Below are 21,669 nucleotides of genomic sequence, written 5' to 3'. Positions count from 1 at the left end.
CAGGCGTGGCCCACCCGGCTGACCAGGCCAGGGCCTGGATGAGGCAGTTTCTTCTTAGTGTGGCCAGGGTTTGAATCCCAGCTCGACTACTCCCTCCCTGAGCCACAGTGTCTTCATCTGTTAAGGAGGAAGAATAATTCTTGCCTCATTTAGTATTTTAAAGGATTTAAATGGGATATCGCCTCAGAAGGTTTTAACACAAAGCTAGGCACATAGTCAGTGCTCCACACCCATTCAAAAGGAAGTCCTTCCAGAGATGGCCTTTTATGGGTTCCAAACCATCTCGGCCTAATTATCAATGATTCTTGGGGAAATTACCATTTCCGTGCCTCAGTCCTTGTCTGTAGAGCAGGAATTAACAATACCCACCACAGGACTGTGATTTACATTTAATAAGGCAGGATGTGTAAAAGTTCCTGACACATAGTAGGTCTGTGCTGAGTTGGAATTATTGGTCACCAGATGCCATCAGTCAATCATTGGCCAGACATTTCAGAGGGAATTCTGAAGCCAGCTGAGGGGTTTCCAGATGGCCCCTCCAATTTTAAGTTTCCCCATCCAGTCATACCCACCATGTCTCAGGGCCCTGGATTCCAGGCTCAGAGCCCTGACCCCTCATCAGAATAAGCAAGAAGGTGTGCCCATGGATTGGTGATGTCACCAATGGTTCCCCAGTGTCTTGTGGACAAGTCAGCTCCCTGGCTGCATCTCAGCCCCCTCTATTCCCCTGCTCCAGCTCCAAGTCCCATGCATCAACCACACTCTGCATCTGTCTGCTTGAGCCCAGGAACCACCATGACAAGAGGAGCATGCTTCTGCCTGACTCCATCCAGGGCTCTGTCCTGGGATCCTCCAGTCAGGACCTTGGCTAAGACAGTCCATCTGAGCGCCCTGTCTAATCAGGCCATGGCTGGGGACCCGGATTCCTTCCTAAGAGAGAGCCATGGGTATCACTTCAACAGGATCACCCACAGGTTAGGACAGCGAGGCCCAGGGAAGGTGACAGTCGAAGAGTGAATTATCGGTGACAAATGTGAGAACAGACCTCGGGTCTGCCGAGTCCTATGCCAGGCACCTCCCCTGCACCTGCCCTACTCCTGAGGCTGGGAATGGCTTCCCTGAGCTAGGGAACACTGTCTCTATAGAATGTTACTCGGTGCTCAAGTGCACAGGCAGATCTGAGTTCAAATCCTGACTCTCCCACTTCTTGGTTGGGGCCCCTCAGACAAACCCACGTAAGCTCTCTGAACCTGTGTTTTATCTGTAAAACAGGGGCATACTTGCTTACTTCACAGGGTGGCTGGGAGGATTCAGGGAGATGATGGAAGCTGGGTAAAGGAACATAGCAAGTGCCTGGCACATGATAAGCATGCACATGGGAAAGCAGTTGCCATGCAGCCGCTCTGTGAACTGTCTTTTTATATATTTTTCTAAATACATTTTTATTGATTTCAGAGAGGAAGGGAGAGGGAGAGAGAGATAGAAACATCAATGATGAGAGAGAACCATTGATTAGCTGCCTCCTGCACACCCCCTATTAGGGATCAAGCCTGAAATCTGAGCATGTGCCCCGACAGGAATCTAACTGTGACCTCCTAGTTCATAGGTTGATGCTCAACCACTGACCCACACCAGCCAGGCAAGTATATTCTTAAATTCACACACACATATATGAACACCCCACATGCACATACACACCCACTCAAACATACACACACAACACATACTGCAAACATTAATAAAGGGGAAGAAAATAAAAACCTCAAGCCAACAGCCTGAACTTTGTCCTACCCCTGCAACCACTTGCTTTTGATGGCACTGGTCAGGGGAGCAGAGAAGAAGGAGAAGAGGAAGCAGAAGGACAGGACCCCAGAGGGGGCAGGAATTCACTGAAAGGTTAACTATGAAAATGACCCTGGTTTCCACAGTCCTGCTCACCTCTCCTGACTGGCCCCTGCTGGTCACCTAGCAACAAGTACCTATCTCTCCAGAATTCTCCTAAATTGCCAATGGCTTTCTCCTTGGCAGTGCCCTCCATAACTCCCATCACCTTCCTCCAGGCAAGAGCCCTTACCCATAAACCCACAGCCCACTCCTCTGCACCCATGTCCAGGCCAGGAGAACGTGGGAAGCATTGCTGGGACCTTGATTACCAGGTGTTCCATGTGGAGGGGAGGGACAACAGCCTACACTGGGCAGGAAGGGGGAAGGGACAGAGGCGACTCGGAACCATCTGGGTTGCTTTTCAGAGGCACAGCTGTAAAACCCCACAAATCCCAGGAACTAGGATTATGATCCTCATTTGCTTGCATAAAGCAGCCTCGCCCAGAGGCCCAGGGTCAGAGAGCAGATGTGTGGCTGGAAACTGAGATCTGTCTGACCCCAGGACACTGGGATCTCAGGGTTGATGCCAGTGATGTGTGAGACACAGCCTGCCAGAGAGGCCTTTGCAGAGTGCCCCGCACCCACAATGCCGCTGCCACATGAAAACGCCCGCCTGACCCCGAGGCATAAACCAGCCAGTGAGCCCTGTCCCTCCTTTCCCCTCCAGGGGCTGTGGCCCCTATTTCCCAGTTACCCTGGACTCTGGGCTGCCGTATTGGGTCATCAGACCCCTCCCAAGTTTCCTCCAAGTTCCAGGTCTCTGACAGACAATGTCCATCCACCCCTGAGGCCTCCATGCTCTCCTTGCAGCCCTGAGCTGCCTCTGGGAGCCAAGGGCCCTTCATTACTGACCCACCACCACTCCTAGCAGTAGGCTCTGCACACAGCTGGCTGCGTGGCTGACAGCTCCGCGGAGAAGCAGTAATGGGAACAGAAGTATTAGCTGAATTCCTGTCCAGCTAGCACTCCCAGGTGCAGGCGCTGGGAGGGGCTGGCAGCATGGAGAGTCCCTGTCCAGGACGGCTAGGGCCTGGGCCATCAGATGTGTGCCCGCTGACCCGCTGACAGCTCTTCCTACATCATTCATCCAGAAGCAACTGCTTCCCAGCCCCTGCCATCTGGCTTAGCCCCCTGAACACACCACCCTCCCACCTTCAAGCCTTCCTTGTCTCACCCTGTTACCCCCCTTCTTCATCAGCTTCTTCCTGTAATTCAGCGATTCTCATTGCTGGCTGCACATTAGAATAATCAAGGGAGATTCTGATTCAATGAGTCTGGGCAGGACCCGGGCATCAGCTCCCCAGGGGACTCTGCAGTGCCAACTTGAGAACCTCTGGCTGCTTCTTGTCATACCTCTGCTCAGAAGTCAGCTCTTCTAGGCTGCCTTCCCTAACTGTCCCTCTACTGCCAATCTGCACTGGTGCCCCTGCTATGAACTCAAGGTCCCCTGGTACCTCTAGCAAAACCCTTATCACAAAATACTATAATTGACTTTATTACAAGTCTGTTGTGCAAAGCCTACAATCATCTCCAAGGCCAGGTCTGGGTCTTGTTCATTTCTATATCCCCACCACCCAGCACAGGATCTGCCATGAAGAAGAGGCTTCAGAAATGTGTGGTGAATGAATGAATGAAGAAACCCAGGTGCTAATGCTCTGCCACTGATGTTTCTTCCCCTTCTTCCTCAGACAAGCCTCCCAGATTGCTAAACTGTCCAAAGCCCCCTTTGCCTAATTGTCCCACACCAGCCCAACCTCTGCCTATGCAGGGTCATATGCCTGGAGTACCCACCACACCAACCTGGGAAAATCTCTCAGATCTTCCTAACTGCTCCAGAAATATCTACTCCTCCAGGAAGCCCTCACAATTAACCAGGTGCACCCCAACAATTCACCTTGATTTAGAACACCCTGGTTACTTTCCCACCACTTTCCCCAACACCTAGTCTTGGCGGGTCAGCACTGGACTAACTTCACAAATGGCCCTTGAGAACAAATTCAAGACTAATAGTCAAGAGACTTGAGTTCCTGCTACCAACTTCCTGTGTGACGCTGGAACAGCTAACCTCTCTGTCTCTCAGGTTCCCCTTCTATAAGATGAGGAAAATAACAGTACCCTCCTAATAGAGTTGCTGTGAGGATTAAATGGGTTAATAGACCTAAGGCCTTAAAGGAGCATGAGGCACAAAGTAAGTGCTATTATGGAAGTGTTTTTAGCTACTCTGATCTACCAAATGAGGGAAGGTTAGCCACTGGGCTTGAGGACTTTAAAGCCTGATGCATCATTTTACTACCTCATTTGGCCTAAGCTGCCACCAGCCAGGGACCAGGACAGGCCCACACTTCCACCAGCTGGTCCTAGTCTGGTGATGGTTCTATAAATACAGCATTTGTGTGCCCAGGCCACCACCCAGCCACAACCAGGGTCTCAGCCCAGAGTGCAGACCCACCCCGCCAGTATTAGAAGCCTTTTTCAAAACATTTCGGCCACCACAGCACCCTACTTGTTTTTCTGCTCTCTTTTCAGCCTTCATTCCCACTCACAGAGGCCCAGTTCGATTCCCTCCAAGCCCTTTCCTCTCCCCTTAAACAGACGGGAGCATCAAAGCGCGAAAAACACTGAAATTGCCAACCGCAATTTCTCTCCAGAGATGACAAATTTGCTGCAATTTGTATTTCCAAACAGGAGCTGCAGCTCCTGAGCCCAGACAGGTTCCCCACCCCCACCACCTCCTCATCTGCACAGCACCCCCTCCCTCCCTCCACCACTGCAGAGGAGGGGGAACTCCCCATCTTCACTCTGGGGACAGGGGTCAGACCAAGGGCAGGAGACAGAGAAGAGACCCGGGCAGCCAGTCCCTGGAGGTTCACCCCGCCACACCTCTTCCGACAAGGGCAGACAAGACCCAACTATGAGTCCGGAGACAAGCTGAAGGACAGGCTCTGCTTCCAATGAACAATAGCAACAGTAACTGAGCCCACAGTGCATGGAAAGCTGGGCCATTTTATTTACAAAATCTCATCTACTCCTCCCTCCCCCCAACTCTGAGAGTGGTGACCTTTTCCCCATTTTACAGAAGACACACCTGAAACGGGCCATAGTTAGTAAAACATGACACGGAGCCTCTTACCTCCCTGACTCCAAAGCTGGCATGCTCCCCAAACACCTGGAGACCTTGGGTACCTCGTTAAGCCTTGGTTTTTCATCTTCAATTTGGTTTGGACCAATGTTTCTTAATATATACTTTTAAATATATGCCCCTGTTTAAGCAGCATTAAATTCTTATACCCTTTCTGTGCTCTGCATTATGAAAAGCATAGAGAATTTTTTTTTTCAGAGAGGAAGGGAGAGAGAGAGAGAGAAACATCAAAGAGAGAGAGTCATTGATCAGCTGCCTCCTGCACACCCCACCCTGGGGATCGAGCCGGCAACCCAGGCATATGCCCTGACCAGGAATCGATGCTCAACCAAACTGAGCCACGCCAGCTGGGCAGCATAGAGGATTTTTTGTTTGTTTTCCAAAACAGACTTCTGCTTTCCAAAGAGAAGACTCATTTCCAAAGATTCTAGCACTGGGTCTGCTTTTTCATGTGCTAACTCCTCCCTGCTCCCAGCATATCTATGGTTTTTCACCTAACACTTTAAAAAATTATCAATTACATCTTTCATAAAGCTGGTTTTAAAAATGTTTAATTTTAAAGCTTGATAATGCTCTTTTGGAAAAACAGGAAGTCTCACATTTTGCTGGTGGGAATGTGAACTGACAAAATGTATATGGAGGGCAACTGGTGAAATTTGACCCAGCATTTCCACTTCTAGGTACTTATCCTACAGATATCTTCCCACGTGTGCCAAATGACTTATTGCTAAGGATATCATTGTTACGCAATAAATCTCACACCTGCGGGGATAATTAGCCAAATGTGGGGCCTTGGGCAAAGTTACTTAACGTCTCTGGGCCTCAGTTTCCTCATATGTAAAATGGGGATAATAATGAAACCTGCCTCAGAGGTTGTTATGTCATATCTATATAATAAAAGCCTAAGCGACCATTATGGTGGAACGACCAGAACAACCAGTCTCTATGATGCGCACTGACCACCACGGGGCAGATGCTCAACGCAGGAGCTGCCCCCTGGTGGTCAGTGTGCTCCCACAGGGTTAGCACTGCTCAGCCAGAAGCCGGGCTCATGGCTGATGAGCACAGCAGCAGTGGCGGGAGCCTCTCCTGCCTCTGCAGCAGCACTAAGGAGCAGCAAGCTGAGCGGTAAGAAGCAGCGAGCAGGTGGGCAGTAAGGAGCGAGGGGTCCCAGACTGTGAGAGGGCACAGGCCGGGCTGAGGGACCCCCCCCTCCAGTGCATGAATTTTGTGCACTGGGCCTCTAGTATTTAAGTAAAGCCCTCACCTGGTGTGTAGTAAGTGCTCAGCAAGTATTATTATTCTTTTTAATAGCTTTTTAAATATATATAAAATTTTTATTGATTTTTTTAGAGAGAGGAAGGGAGAGGGATAAAGGGAAACACAGATGAAACATTGATCAGCCGCCTCCTGCACGCCCCCTACTGGGGATTGAGCCTGCAACCAAGGTACATGCCCCTGATCAGAATCAAACCCGGGACCCTCAATCCAAGGGCCGATGCTCTAACCACTGAGAAACTGGTTAGAGCAAATGTTACTGTTCATAGCATTATTATAACTAATGTCATCACCAGTGGGACCCAACCTAGAGACCTGCTCTGATCATGTGAGTGAGAAGTTTGGGAAGAGCCAAGTCACCCATCATCTTCCTTTAAAGAGGAATCTCAGGGAGGCAAGACAGGCTCACAACTGAAATTGAGTAGAAACGCCATCACTGTATCATGTCTAATGCCTACAGATGTTTGAGCAGCAATAGAAAAGAAAAGTCTTTCCCAGAAGCAAGTCTTGACAGTGCCCATCCCAGCTCTCACCCTGGGAGAGAACTTTGTGGCTAACCTTTCTTAGAAAATCTACGTAAGTGATAGATGAATGCCCTGCTTAATTAAAACCAACCAATAATAACAGTAGCAGCTAATGCTTTGTGATGTGTCTTCTAAATGCCAAACTGAGCTAAGCATTTAACATACAATAGTTCATTATTCCTCACACAACTCCAGCAGGGAGGAATTCTTCTTCTTCCCATTTTACAGAAGAGGAAACCGAGCTCCAACTTGGAGAAATTCACACAGCAAGTAAGGAGCAGAGCCCACACCTGGGCCTTGGTCGCTGTTGCATCAGCCTTGCTAGGGTGGGCATTCATCTACCTGGCAGTTGTGTTTCTCTGTATGAGCCACAGTGTAGCATCCTAGCCGGTAGGCATCTGGCCTTACATGTATCTGTCAGCGTGAATCAGCCCCAAAGGCAGAACCTCTGTGAGCACAAGGACAACATTGGGATTTTGAGCCTGGGAGGTTATGGGCTAGGTCATGGAACCCATCCAGCCCATATGAATCACATAGTTATGTCCTTAACCTTATTTTCAGAGAGGAAAACAGGCTTAAGGTGGCACACCCAGAAATGGCAGAACCAGGTCGCCCTGTCTCCTTCCTACTGCATCTCACCATGGCCCCTCAATGACTAAGAAACCCAGGCAAAGGCTGTGATGGCTAGGAAGGTGAAGAAAGTCCCCTTGCATGCGTCTGCAATGAAAAGAGGTCCTTGAGCAGAACCAGGGATTCCATTCAAGGCCATGGAGCCACATCCCCTCATTCATGCACAAGGATAGGCACACGTGGGCTGCCAGCTGTCCCGACTAATTATCCCCCACCACCACCGCCAATTAAGGAGGGGTCAGCACTGGGGAGGGGTGCTAAGTAAGAGCATGGCTTCCCGGAATCCGTGTAGTCCCTTTAGCACAAGATAAATTGTTGTCTCTGATTCAATTTCTTCCTCCCCCGCCCCCGCCCTGCTCAGCTTCCTAAAACAATAAGAAAACACATTTCTCATCACTGCATTTAATCCTTCAGGCATGGAACAGGAGCTCCCCATCGAGTTCCATGCATGAAATGAGGAGGGAGGGAGAAGGCCAGGGAGGGGTGGTGGGAGGGTGAGTGGAGTCCAGGAAGAGATTCAGAGGGGAAGACGGCTGGAAAGGAAATTCTTGGGGGGATAGGGTGCAGCTTGCTCTACTATGTCCTTAAGAGTTAATCATTCTGTCACTTACCTAGTATCTGTTGAGGCAGGCCCTACCGAATGTCAGACAGAAAAGAGAAAGATACAGTCAGGATTCCGCAGGTAGTGGGGGCACTAACAGCTTTCCATGAACTCTGATGCGGAAAGTTCTGGGCTCTGAGGAAGCAAGGACAAGGGAGACCACTCTGGCTGTGGGAGGTTTCACAGTCGATGGGCATTTGACCTGCCCCTCAGAAGTTCACCAGGCAGGTGACAGGAGGAGGAAAAAGATTGTTTTAATAATGGCATTCTACTACAATGGCCCTGACAGTAAACGTGTATAGGGCTTTCCAGTTGGCAAAGTGCTATTGCCCCATCATTTCATTAAATCCCATGCCATCCCCAAGAAGCAGAGATCAGCTTAGCATCCCCATTCTGAGGATGAGGAAAGAGAGGCCCAGTGGGGGTGAAATGGCTTGCCTAAGTCTCCTAGCCAGTCAATGGCAGAGCTGGAATTCAAGCTCAGGTTTGTCTGACTCTGAAATCTATGCTCTTTTTACGACCCCAGAGATGCCAGTTTCTTCCCAGAGAGGGTGGACTGAGTCCAAGGTGGAGTTAAGGAAGGCTGTGGACAAATGGCCACAGCTCCCTAAAACCTGACTGCAACCCCAGGAGACCCAGGCTTTGCTACTCACTGTGTGTTCTAATAACTAGCTGCATGGGTAGCACCCGGGAGCTTGTTACACAGGCAGAGTCTCAGGCCCCACCCCGGCCTTTCTAAATCAGACCCTGCTTTCACAGAGTGCCCAGGTGCTGTGGCTGTCCACCAGAGTTGGAGAAGCCATGCTCTGCAGCAGGGGTGGGAAACTTCCGGCCGAGGGCCATATAAGGCCCAAGAAATCATTTGGTCTGGCCCTACCAGGCATTAGGGGTGAATAATTAAATGTTTGGCCAAACATAGCAGGCTACTTTTTAAGTTGATATTTTTGTATGACCCGCAAATGCTGTTATAAATATCCAAAGGGCCCCTGGCAGAAAAAAGGTTCCCACCCCTGCTCTACAGTGTTACTTTGGATCAGACTCATTCCACCTGGCAAACAAGTTGCGTTGCTGCTCCACTGTCCCTCTCCAGCCTCCTGGGGGCAAGGAGAGTGTTGCTAAGAGAGGTGCAAAGCCACCTGGCCCAGCCCTGGGTGAGTGTGAGGCTCTGCCACGGTTTGAAGTTCTTCTACCACCAGCTGCTGAGAAAAGTAAATTTTGTTGAACTGCCCAAGGCCACGCTAATCTTTAATTATGCCGTTAATGTCTGTCTTCCCCCAGGTAGCCATTATGTAGGCAGTTGCTGTGGTGCCCTGGCTTTAAACAGCTTGCAAATTTCCTGGCAGTATTAATGGAAGTTTTGCAAATTGATTTGGGGAGATTAGGTGGAGAGAGGCTGGCGTGACTTGACGTGAAGTCCATTCTAAGTGGCTCAGATCCTCCTGTCCTTGATCCCTGCCCAGGGCAAGAGGGAAGAGTGGGAGTCAGGAGACCTGGGTTCCGGGCTGGTTCTCCTACAGTGGGCTTGTGACCGCGGGCCTGTCACTTCCTGTTTGGACCTCCCCTTTAAAAGGAGCAGGCTGGGCCCTAGCCGGTTTGGCTCGGTGGATAGAGGGTTGGCCTGCGGACCAAAGGGTCCAGGTTTGATTCCAGTCAAGGGCACGTACCTCGGTTGTGGGCTCCTCCCCAGCCAGGCCCTGGTCAGGGTGCATGCAGGAAGCAACCAATCGATGTGTTTCTCTCACATCAATGTTTCTCTCTGTCTTTCCCTTTCTCACTCTCCCTAAAAATCAATGGAAAAATATTCTTGGGTGAGGATTAACAAAACAAACAAACAAAAAGAGCAGGGTGGACTAGTGTAGTCACTGGATGGTTTCCCCTGGCTTGAATCGCTCTAATTTCTGAGTCTCAGAAGCTGGCAGAATGGCTTCCCTTAAAGGGGACAAGCTTCCCTCCTTCCTTCTTTCCCTCATCCATTTATTCACCTCACCTCTTCACTTAATACACATAATTGAGGGCCTATATGAGGCTCTGCAGTAGGCAGTGGGGACAGATCTGAATTAGCTGCTTCTCGCTGGCCTACAGTCACCCTCAGGAAATCAAAGGCAAGCAGTGCTCACCATGGGCTGGGCCAGCTTGGTCTCAGGTGCACAGTACACTGGCCCTGCCTCCGTCATCCCTCTGCTCCAAGACCCAGAGGAGGGGAGACCGGAAGAGGCAATGAGGTAGAGCAGAAAGAGAACTGGCCTTGATGCCAGAGGCCTTGGTTCTGGGCTCTGGCTCTAATTGTTGTATGACCACGGGAACATCACTTTCTATTCTAGCCTTTCCTTTCCTCCTCTGGAAACTGGAGAAATGGGGATGATTCTTGTACTTCTGAGGGAGCAGTTGGAAAGAGTGTCATTAGTGAACATCAGTTGCCCTGCCCATCTCCATGAAATCCAGCCACGGGGCAGGGTACCCAGGGTGCCAGGCCTTGACTGAAATCTCCACCACTTCCTGTTCCCATCTCATAGGTGAGAGCAACCATAAAACTTCAAAATTATTCCCAGGGATATGGGCAGGGCAGGGACACTGGGGGGAAAAGACCCAGGGTCGAGCCAGGATGAAGGTCAAGGGTCTGCCCCAGCAGTGGGCATGGACCCTCAAGTATATTCCCATTTCTAAACCATCCATCCCACCCATTGCAGAAAGCAAGGACCCATCCTGACTCCAGTATTCCAGGGAGAAGTAACTGACTTGGGGGAGTAGCCCTGGCCCATACCCAGTCAGCGCAGAGTTAGGAGACAACTTGGGCCTCCTGGCTCCCCCCAGGCCTAAGGCATATTCCTCTGTGCCAGGCCACCCCTGCATCTCTGCCCTTGTCCCTCTAGCCACCAGCTTCTCTACTTGCTCCTCTCTCCCCATATGCACTGCAGCCTCTGACAAGCTGGCTAAAGCAATCCTAAATTCTGCCCAATAGCACTATCCCTGACTCCAGAGCCTCGGTCACCTATGGGCTCACTAGGCTCACTCTCCACACCCTCACTACCACCAGCAGCAAGAAAGATTTATGGGCCTGGGTTTTATCCTAAAAATATGTTTTCAATTAAAGTTGAGAGGTATGAAAGAATGCTACCTCAGGCCAGGCAAGCAGCCCCTCTGAAGCTTCCCCTCCAACAGATGGTTTATAGCATTTTTAATTAATGAGAGATGTGCAGTTGGGGCCCTTAATAGCCTGCAGCAAAATGAAGAGGCTGGGGACGAGGCCGGGGGGAGGGGGGCGGCGGCGGGGTAGAGCGGGCCTGGCCCTGGGCAGGCTCTGGGCTAGGAGATGCTGCCCGAGCTGGAGAAGGGAACCCTTCTGCCTTGTCCCCTCCATGGCGAGCCTGACAGGCCGCACCTGGACCAGCCCTGAGAATGATAGCTTGTACCCTGGATCCTGAGCCCTGTACCACCACGTGGGAAATTAGAATAGAGGTGATTCTGCGCCCCCCCCCCCCCCCGGCCCCCGCTGAATTAAGTATGATCACTGAAGATTTAAGGAGACAATGTATACAGCTGCTTTGTAAAGTAATTGTAACTATCTTTAATCAACTGAGCAGACGACCTGGGGCCTGAAGAGGAGAAAGTAGGGATCTGCCAAGAGAGGTGGCAGAACAGCAGCCGAAGCCTTGCTGCTGAAGCCCAACAGGTGACAACTAGCCTCCAACCCTATCCCACCCCAGAGTTCACCCCCACCTCTTGGGCTCAACAAGGGAAAAATGGTCAGAGATAGTGTCCCAAGGTCAGCATTCACTCAATCAACGAAAGCTCCTGGAGACCCCACCATGTGCAAGGACTATTTTAGACACTGAGGATTCAGCTAGGGACAGAAAGCATCCTCCATTTTAGTTCAGGGGAGATGAGCAATTAACAAATCAGAATTTTATTTTTTAAATCTCAGGTAGTGATGAGTGGTCTGAAGAAAAATTAAGCAGAGGATACAGACATGGCAGGGTAATTTTTGTTGTTAATCCTCACCTGAAGATATTTTTTCCATTGATTTTCAGAGAGAGTGGGAGGAGGGAGAGAAACATCTATGTGAGAGACACATTGACTGGTTACCACTGGTTGCCTCCCACACATGCCCTGAGAGCAATGCAGGTATGTGCCCTCCACCAGGAATTGAACCCAAGACCCTGTAGTGCACAGGCCGGTGCCCTAACCACTGAGAAACCACCAATATTTCTTTTTAAGAAAATGTAAAAATTAAATGAGCAAGTAAGCCATGCAGAGATCTGAGGAATGAGTGTTCTAGGCTGAGAGAAAAGCAAAGTCCCCAAGACAGAAACTAGCTTAATAGGAAGAACAGCAGGGAGGCCAGTGTAGCTGGAGAGAAGGGTGTGAGGGGTGTATTGGAGGCCTCTAGGCCACTGAGGTGGGTGAGGGCTGGAAATATAGGAGACCCTCTGACAGGAGCTTTCCTCCCATTCCCACCACAGCAACACCCCCACCCCCAGGCCCATGGGCATCACCAAAGAGAGAGGGGATGGGAGGGAAGGCTGACTGGGTGGCTGCAGGGACTGAGGAGGAGGTGCTGCATTGTTCATGAGGGACAAGAGGATGTGAATTTCAATGGGGAAGGAGGAAATAACATAATATGTAAACACAGTAGGCAGAGAGGAGAATGCCAAATCACAATAGCAACTAACACCATGTGCCAGACACTGTTCTTAAAACTTTACATTAAGTCTCTTCATCTTCCCAGCAACTCTATGGGGTGGGTACTATTATGATCCCCATTTTATAAATGAGGAAACTGAGGCACAGAGCTTCAGAGCTTAGACAATCCAGGCAGGCTGCTTCAGAGTCCCCGCCCATAGCTACATGGGACGCTTGGGACAGGAACATGGACAAAGATGGCTTGAAGAGAAGCAGACTGAGCCAGGGGGAAGGAAGCTCGGGGAACAAATGTTGCCTCCCATACTATTTTTCTCTCCATACAATTCAATGGTGATGTTATCCATTCAGTACTTGGGAAGTTTAAGAAGTGTTTTCCTATTTAATCCTTTCAATGACTATAGAGAGGGTACTATTGTTGCCCCCAATTTATTAACCAGTGAGATTCAAGGGGTTAAGTAGCCTTACTAGGACGTGGCAAAGACAAGATTCAAATTTAAGGTTTGCCTGACTCCAAAACCCATGCTTTTTTATTCATCCAAAAAGCACTTATGGGCACCTATGAAGTGGCAGGCACTGAACCGAGTATCCAAACATGGAAGAGACACTAGCCTTGGAAGGATCCCTTGGTTAGTGCCCCCATCACTTATACCAAGCATGTCAAACTCACGACCCAGCCAATATGTAAGAAATGTTTTAATAAAAATTTTGTAACTTAATTTTTACAATATCCTGTTATATATATTAATAACGAACTACAACATTCACTAATGACTGATTACTATAATTGTGTTGCATTCATTTCCCTTACGCACCTTACGCACAGGTGCACATTTCTCTCCACTAACACTAGCAGCGAATATTTTAGCAGCCAATTGCCACATCATTAGTCCTGGACCAACTTGTTTGGTATATGCAACAGGAAATATTTCGCTTTCAGAGAACAAGAAAAATAGGTTTATTTGCATTATGCTTATTGATTTTGCAGTTATTCAGTGTCTGGTAAGTTAATGTTCAAGAAAAAGTATTAATTTTTATTTAAATGTTCTATTATTTTATGTTAACGATTACTCATTTATTTCAGCCTTTTGTATTCAGCATGTCTCTATCCAAATAAACCTACGTTTCTATGAAAATTGAAGCTTTTGGGTTTTTTTGCGGCCCACATAAACTTAAACCTTGTTTATTTAGCCCGTGTTAGCCTTTGAATTTGACATGCTTGACTTACACCCTATACTCAGCCCCTTAATGCTCAGGAGCCCAGGTATAGGGGACAGTTAGGTTCAGGGCCTCAGGTCTGGTAGACTTAAGAAGCATTCCTCTTACTCTTGATTAAAGAATGTGAGAGAGCCCTGGCAGGGTGGCTCAGTTGGTTGGAGCCTCATCCCCTACACCAAAAAGATTGCAGGTTTGATTTCTGGTCAGGGCACATTCCTAGATAACCAGTTCAATCCTCAGCCTGAGCACATACAGAAGGCAACCAATCAATGTTCCTCTCTCACATCGATGTTTCTCCCTCCCTCTCACTCTTCCTGCCCCCCTCCCCTCACCCCGTCCCTCCTCCCTCCAACTCTAAAAAGCAATGGAAAAAATATCCTCGGGTGAGGATTAACAACAACAAAATGAGAGAGCAGGTGGGAGGGTGCAGGAGGAGACCCCTGAGCTTCTGCTCTGCTTGGCATTTCATGCATTGGATCACTGAGCCCTTCCATCAGCTCAGCAAGGTAATGCTTTGCCTGTCCTGATTCCCTACCCCCGCAGCATAAGAATCCTGATTTTTATCTCAAGTGCCAGCATAAGAATCCTGATTTTTATCTCGAGTGCCAATGTGTCTAACTAAAGACTACATTTTTTTAAGTTCTTTTTTTTATTATTGATTTCAGATGGGAAGGGAGAGATAGAAACATCAATGATGAGAATCATTGAATGTCTGCCTCCTGCATGCCCGCCACTGGGGATGGAGCCCGTAACCCAGGCATGTGCCCTTGACCAGAATCAAACCCGGGACCCTTCAGTCTGCAGGCTGACGCTCTATCCACTGAGCCAAATCGGCTAGGGCAAGACTACATTTTAAAACCTCTATTGCAATTAGGCATTGTCAGAAGACTAAGCTACGGCTAACAAAATGTAGAAGAAATAATTGTATGGGACTTTTAGAAAAGCTGCATAAAAGGGAGTCTCCTGAGGTGGGTCCTTTGAGCCTGTTCTCCTGCTTGGAACTCAGATATAATAGCTGAAGTTCCAATAGACATCATGGATCATAAAGGTGAGTCTGAGAATGAAAATCATGTGGTCAGAATAGAACAAAAAAATTAGGGTCCAGGGCCCCAGATGATGCTGAAAAATTCCTGATCTCCCTGCCCCTGAACATGAGCAAGAAATAAACTTCTGTACTGTTTAACTTATTATTATTCCTATCTCAGTCACTCACAGTCAAATCCAGATCTTAACAGATACAGTAGTGATAACCATCATCTCCATTTGGACACTGAAGCTAACAAGTTGCCCCAAACCCCACAGCTAAGTAGGGGAAAGCAGCAGGATTCAAACTTGAATCTAATTCCAAGGTCCCTGCTCCTCCCATCCCTTTGGTAAGAGCCATGTTTACTCTCAGTAATTCATGAGACGCACAGGCCTTTCAGGAGAGTTTAAAACAGCCGACAACATCCACATCCTGTTCTTATCTTAGGGACACACATCAGAGCAGACTGTCTCTAGTAGATAAATTAACCACATACCAGGCAGCAGACGGGTTTTTAATTTCCCATTTAACATCTCTTCTGTCCAAGTCCCAAGGTGCCAGGCTCTTGCAGGGCTCCCAGAAGAAAGTCCCCAAAACTCATTCTCATGCAGACTTCACAATGTACTCTTCTCTAGGGGAAACTTGTGTTTATTAATTCCTTAGAATTTTCTCGATGTCAGATAATGGTGTTTGTAAATAAAGACAGTTTTACTTCTTCCTTTCCAATATGAAGCCTTTTTATTTCCTTTTCTCATCTCACAGCGCTAGCTAAAACCTCTAGTGCTATGATGAATCAGAGGTGAAAGTAAACATCCTTGCTTTGTTTCTGATCTAACATGGAAGGCATCCAGGCTTTCACCATTAAGTCTGATGTTTCCTGTGGGGTTTTTGTAGATGCCTTTTATCAGGTTAAGGAAGCTTCCTTCTACTCTAAGTTTATTGAACTATATCGTGAATTTGTAAATGATTTTTGTGTATATACTGAGATGATTGTGTGGATTTCATCCTTTATTATACTAATATGGTGTATTACATTAATTGATTTTTGGATGTTAAAACCACCTTTCATCTTTTTTTCTATGATGTTGTATTCAGCTTGCTAATATTTTATTGAGGACTTTTGCTTATTGTTCTGTAGTTTTCTTGTGATGTCAGGAAAGTTCTTGTTGCCTGGCTGGCATGGCTCAGTAATTGAGCATTGACCTATAAACCAGGAGGTCATGGTTTGATTCCTGGTCAGGGCACATGCCCAGGTTGCGAGCTTGATCCCCATTGTGGGATGTGCAGGAGGCAGTCAGTCAATGATTCTCTCTCATCATTGATGTTTCTATCTTTCTCTCCCTCTCCCTTCCTTTCTGAAATCAATAAAAAAAATATTTTTTAAAAAGAATATTATTGCATTGGAGGTCCCCAAGAAAGTTACATGGGATTAAGTCCAGAGGAAACCGAGTGCAAGTTTTCAAGGGCCCTCTCTCAGTAGAGTCAGATAGGATGTCCTTCATTTCCCTAGCAATAAACTGTGACATGTGTGAAATGTTGCCATTAATGAAGCTCATTAGAGACTGAGTGCCGAGAATTTTTTGAGAGACAGGTCATGTAGGCACCCTATGCCTGACATGTACCCAAATTCCAGACTTCTAAAAGGAAAGCAAATATTTAGCATAAACAATATTGATGACAGCTTAGCTTAGGGACAGGGAGCCACTCTTATTAGTTAGGGCAATGGGAACATTCCCGAACTCCAAGTTACCAGATGCCACCAAGGACTGACCTTGTAAGCAGGCCTTTCAAAGGATAGGCCTTCTGTTAACTCTTTTCTGCGCACCTGCATTTAAAACAAAATCCCAGAAAGTAAATAATGATTAATACAAAAAAAGTAAATGCTAATGTTGGCATTTTAGCCATAGGAGGAGGGAGGAAGGGCGGTCTGAGTGGCCGGACATTCTTAGTGTCCTGGAACCACACTCCTTTAGCCTACCCATGTGCATATGTACAGTCAAGCCTGCATCTCTAGAGAGTTTACTTTGGAGTAACAGAAAAAGCCCTCAGTTCATGTCATGCAGTGCTTAAGCAGAAATATTGTCCCTGCACTGTAAGGGAAATGGCTTTTCCAAGCCTTGTGGCTTTTCAGCAACACTACCTCTCCACCCCCCATCAGAACTGCACAAGTTTCATCAGTCACAGTCTGGAGTAAAGATTGAGAGTATGTCAAAGGGGGGCAGGAAAGCACACACTCCTCTGGCACCCTCTCCAGCATCCAGCCTGCCTCCACGCAGCACAAGCCTGATCCCACTGTCAAAGCAATGTTGAGACTTCTTTAGTTTCCTGGCTATTGTCACTAGTTGATTTTACTCAACTTATGTCACAGACTACCCCTAACCTCTGATGCATACCACTGATGGTAATAAAAATAATAACAGCTAAATGCTTGTTAAGCACAAGTATGGACCAAGCACTGTGTGAAGCAATTTCACATACTACCTTTCAACAATCCTGAAGACAGGTTGGCCCCAGGACACTCACTAATAGGTGGCAGAGATGGAATATGACCCCAAGCCCTGTGGCTCCAGAGCCAGCATTCTTAACTGCCAGCATGACTCCACTCGACAAAGACAACTCCAGGACAGAAGAGGTTTCCCTTCCCATAGGAGAGCCCTTCACATTCTCTGACCTGGATTGGGGGTGAGGTAGAATAGAATACTTCTTGAGGCTGAAGTTTAGGACAACAAAGAACCAAGTAACACAAACAAGTGGGGAGATTCCTGAACAAAGTTTCCTTTCAGTGGTCCCATCTTCCAGGGGACATTTCGAAATGCAGCTGCATTCCTGGCTGTCACAGGAACAGGGGTGCCAGGAATGCAAAATATCCTACAATGGATAGAACAGTCTATGCTATGTCAACAGCACCCCCACTGACAAACACTACATAACAAACTGGCCCTTGTATACAGCTCCAGGGCTACAGAAGCAAGAGGCAATAGAAAAGATCATTTTAAGCTCACTGCTTTCGAAGCCTTACCTTATGAATCTTGAGCTTTTGTGAAGCACCTGCCAGGCAACCATATGGCCCAAGCCTGTTCCTCAACCTCAACATCTAGATTAATAATCTCCAAGGCATGGACAGGAGCCAGGCTCAAGCCCACAGGCTATTTGTCCAACAAGACACTTGGCTGCATCCTGGTCCAGGCAATGGGCAGACATAGGGCTATGCCAGCTGATTCTTGGACTTAGCACTTGAGAAATGTTAAGCAAGTCTCAGAAGGAAGGAGACTGTGGTCATTGCTCATTGTAGCTGTCATCAGCTCAGTTCTGTAGTATCAAGCCCTCTGCTGAACATGGAGAAGATGGCAAGTCAGGTCGTGGGAAAACCATTCTTAGCGTTTGTGGGCTCTGAGGAAATATCTACATTCTGGCACTTCCCCTCTCTCTCTCTGTCCTCAAACATATGCCCCTCAGTAAAGGCTCCAACTCAGGTCCCCAGGCCTCCTTTCTAAAAAAGGCTAATATTTATGAAATAAGTAAAGAGCGGTGTAGTCAAAAACCAACAATTAAGTCTATGTTGCAAGGCAACCTTTATATTATAGCTTAGCAGCATATGTCTGTTTTTCACTAATGCAATAAACCATTGATCTTCTAAACACTAAAACACTGCTCTTCCAATTTCCCATCTCTGTCCCTTTCCTATAGAGCCTCAACATCTGGCCAGGAAAAGTATGATTGAAGAGTAAATCTAATTCATGAGGCACTTGATTTACTCGGTGATAAGCTTAAAGACTTCAATCTAGAACAGGATAAGGAAAGCAAGACTATTTATAGAGTCAGCAGTGATCTCTTTAATGATTGTATCCTTGTTCCCCTAGATCTCTTTGACAATTCTATAGGAAGCTATAAAGGAAGAGTGAATGGGTTGTTACAAGGCCTTAATACTTAGAGATATTAAACTGAATTATGTTCAAGAGCCAAAACCCTGAGATGGTGTGGTGTTTGTGGGAGCCTGGAAGGGTAGTAATGTATGACTATCAGACAGGATCAAAACATAAAACAATAGTGATGGCACCAATAAAGTAATCTCAAAGAAATAGTTATTGTTATGGAAAGGAGTATAGAAAAAAAAGGCAGGTAAGAAACAAACTGTTAGGAGAATGGCAGACAGGGGAATAACGATTCTTGGCTCCTGATACTTTAACTGAAACTGAGAGATTTATGAAACAAACTTAGGATGAAGTCTTTTTTATTTTTAAAGGAGCTGACATCAAGTTTTTACATACTTAAAAGTCGGCTACTCTCCAAAAGAGAAAAAATTAGTTAAACAATTTACATTAAAAATAGATAGGTCTGGCCCTAGCCGGTTTGGCTGTGGATAGAGCATCGGCCTGGAATTGACGGGTTCAGTTCCAGTCAAGGGCACCAACCTTGGTTGCAGGCTCCTCCCTGGCCCAGGCCTTGGTTGTGTGTTTTGTGTGAGGCACGATCGATGTGTTTCAAGGAGGCAACCAATCGATTGTTTCTCTCACATCGACATTTTTGTCTTTCCCTCTCTCTTCCACTCTCTCTAAAAATCAATGGAAAAATATCCTCAGGTGAGGATTTTAAAAAAAATAGATAACTCTGGCCCTGGCCGGGTGCCTCAGTTGATTGGAGCATCATCCCATACACCAAAAGGTTGCAGGTTCAATCCCTGGACAAGGCACATATGGCAGGCAACCAATCAATGTTTCTTTCTCTTCTCTTCCTCTCTTCTCTCTCCCCACTTCCTCTCTCTCTAAAAAAAATCAATAAACATATCCTCAGGTAAGAATTAAAAAATAAATAAACAGATTGATAGATCTGGCAGTTATAGCGCAAGGCAGATTTAGCTAATGTAGACAACCCTCTACCTCATCTTCAATTCACAAACACTGAAAAATGCCAGATAAAATGCAGCATATTTGAAACTGCATAGCTCATTAGGAGCTATTACTTCACATTCATTTGGACAGCTATTATCAAAACAACAGAAAATAAGTGTTGGTAAGGATGCAGAGAAATTAGAACCCTTTTGCATTGCTAGTAGATATATAAAATGTATGGTGATTTCTTTAAAAATTAAACACAGACTAGCATATGATCCAACAATTCCAACTCTGGGTATATACCAAAAAAAAGTGAAATCAGGGACGCAAATGGATATTTATATACACATGTTCATAGCAGCATTAATCACAATCACCCAAAAGTAGAAGCAACCTAAGCGCCCATCATCAAATGAACAGATAGATAAAGTGTGGTATATACATACAATGGAATATTATCCAGTCTTAAAAAGGAAGGAGCCCAGCCAGTGTGGCTTAGTAGTTGAGTGTCGACCTATAAACCAGGAGGTCACAGTTGGACTCCCGGTCAGGGCACATGCCTGGGTTATGGGCTCGATCACCCATGTGGGGTGTGCAAGAAGCAGCTGATTATGATTCCCTCTCATCATTGATGTTTCTCTCTCTCTCCCCCCCCTCTCTTCCTCTCTGAAATCAATAAAAATATATTTTTTTAAAAAAGAAAGGAAATTCAAACACTTTCCACAACATGGATGAACCTTGAAGTCATTATGCTAAGTAAAATAAGCTAGTCACAAAAGGACAAATACTATATGATACTACTCAGTATTCAAACTCAGGAGGGTTATCTGGGTTGCGGAGGTCCCCTCTGAGGAGCAAGGGGTCCCAGGCCCACATCAGACACCCCAGCTTAGGGTTCCAGTGCCAGGAAGAGAAGTCCCCATAACTTCTGGCTGTAAAAGCCAGTGGGGTTTGTGGCTGAGAGAGACAGAGGGCTGCTGGAGACTCAGATGTTCCTCTTCAATGACCCACATATAAACTTATTTGGACTCCCTCTGAACTGCAGTGCTGGGGCAGCAGCTCAAAAGGCACCCGGGACATCCAGGGAGGCACTGAACTATCTGGCATCAGGGTCAGCATGGGGTGCTATATATGAGTTTCTATGAACCTGGCTATGGCTGTTAGCCCACCATGGTGATTCCCTAAAACCCCACCCCACCCAACTTGCTGGGCCAACCCAAGCTGTTTCTAGTGGCTTTTCCATGCAAATGGTTTATTTTCAGACTGTTCTAAAATCTCTCAAATAAGCAGCATCTGGCCTCGGCATGCCCTGTACCTCCTGTTAAGGGCCCTAGGCCTGGCACTCATAGCAGCCAGCCGTGGTTCACAACTTGGCTTCTTCTGGGCATCTCCAAGCCCAGCACAAGTAGCTGCCAACTGCAGATTGCTTTGTAGCTCATGCAGGGTGGCCTTGGGTAGGGCACAGATGGTGGCTGACCTTGACCTGCACCTCCTGAAATGTCCCAGAGCCATGGCAGACAGCTGCAGATCACGTTGAAGCACCACCCAACCACCTCCATAAGCGACACACTCAAGGGGAAGAATCAGCGGGCACCAGAGCCCTGCTGAAGTAAGTTCTGCTCTGTGGAGTGGCCCCAGAATAGCTGATTCTCCACAGTGGTCACAGCCAGTCCTCACAGCCAATCAACCTGAGGGTAAATCCCTCCCATTGAGGTGGCCAACAGCAATCATCGCTCAACTACAACAGGAGGGTGCACACAGCCCACATAGGAGTGCACAACTGGAGTGCCCAGCTCAGGGGAATGGAGAGGCTGTGACACTGGATGCTACAGGACACCTACTACATAAGATTAGAACTCTTAGGGAAAAATATTTTCATTATTACTCCTTATTGTAAAAAT

Source organism: Myotis yumanensis, unplaced genomic scaffold, assembly GCF_028538775.1.
Source record: "Myotis yumanensis isolate MYYU_CA2020_CCGP unplaced genomic scaffold, mMyoYum1.0.hap1 SCAF_16, whole genome shotgun sequence".
NCBI lineage: Eukaryota > Metazoa > Chordata > Mammalia > Chiroptera > Vespertilionidae > Myotis > Myotis yumanensis.
This window is presented reverse-complemented; position numbering follows the sequence as displayed.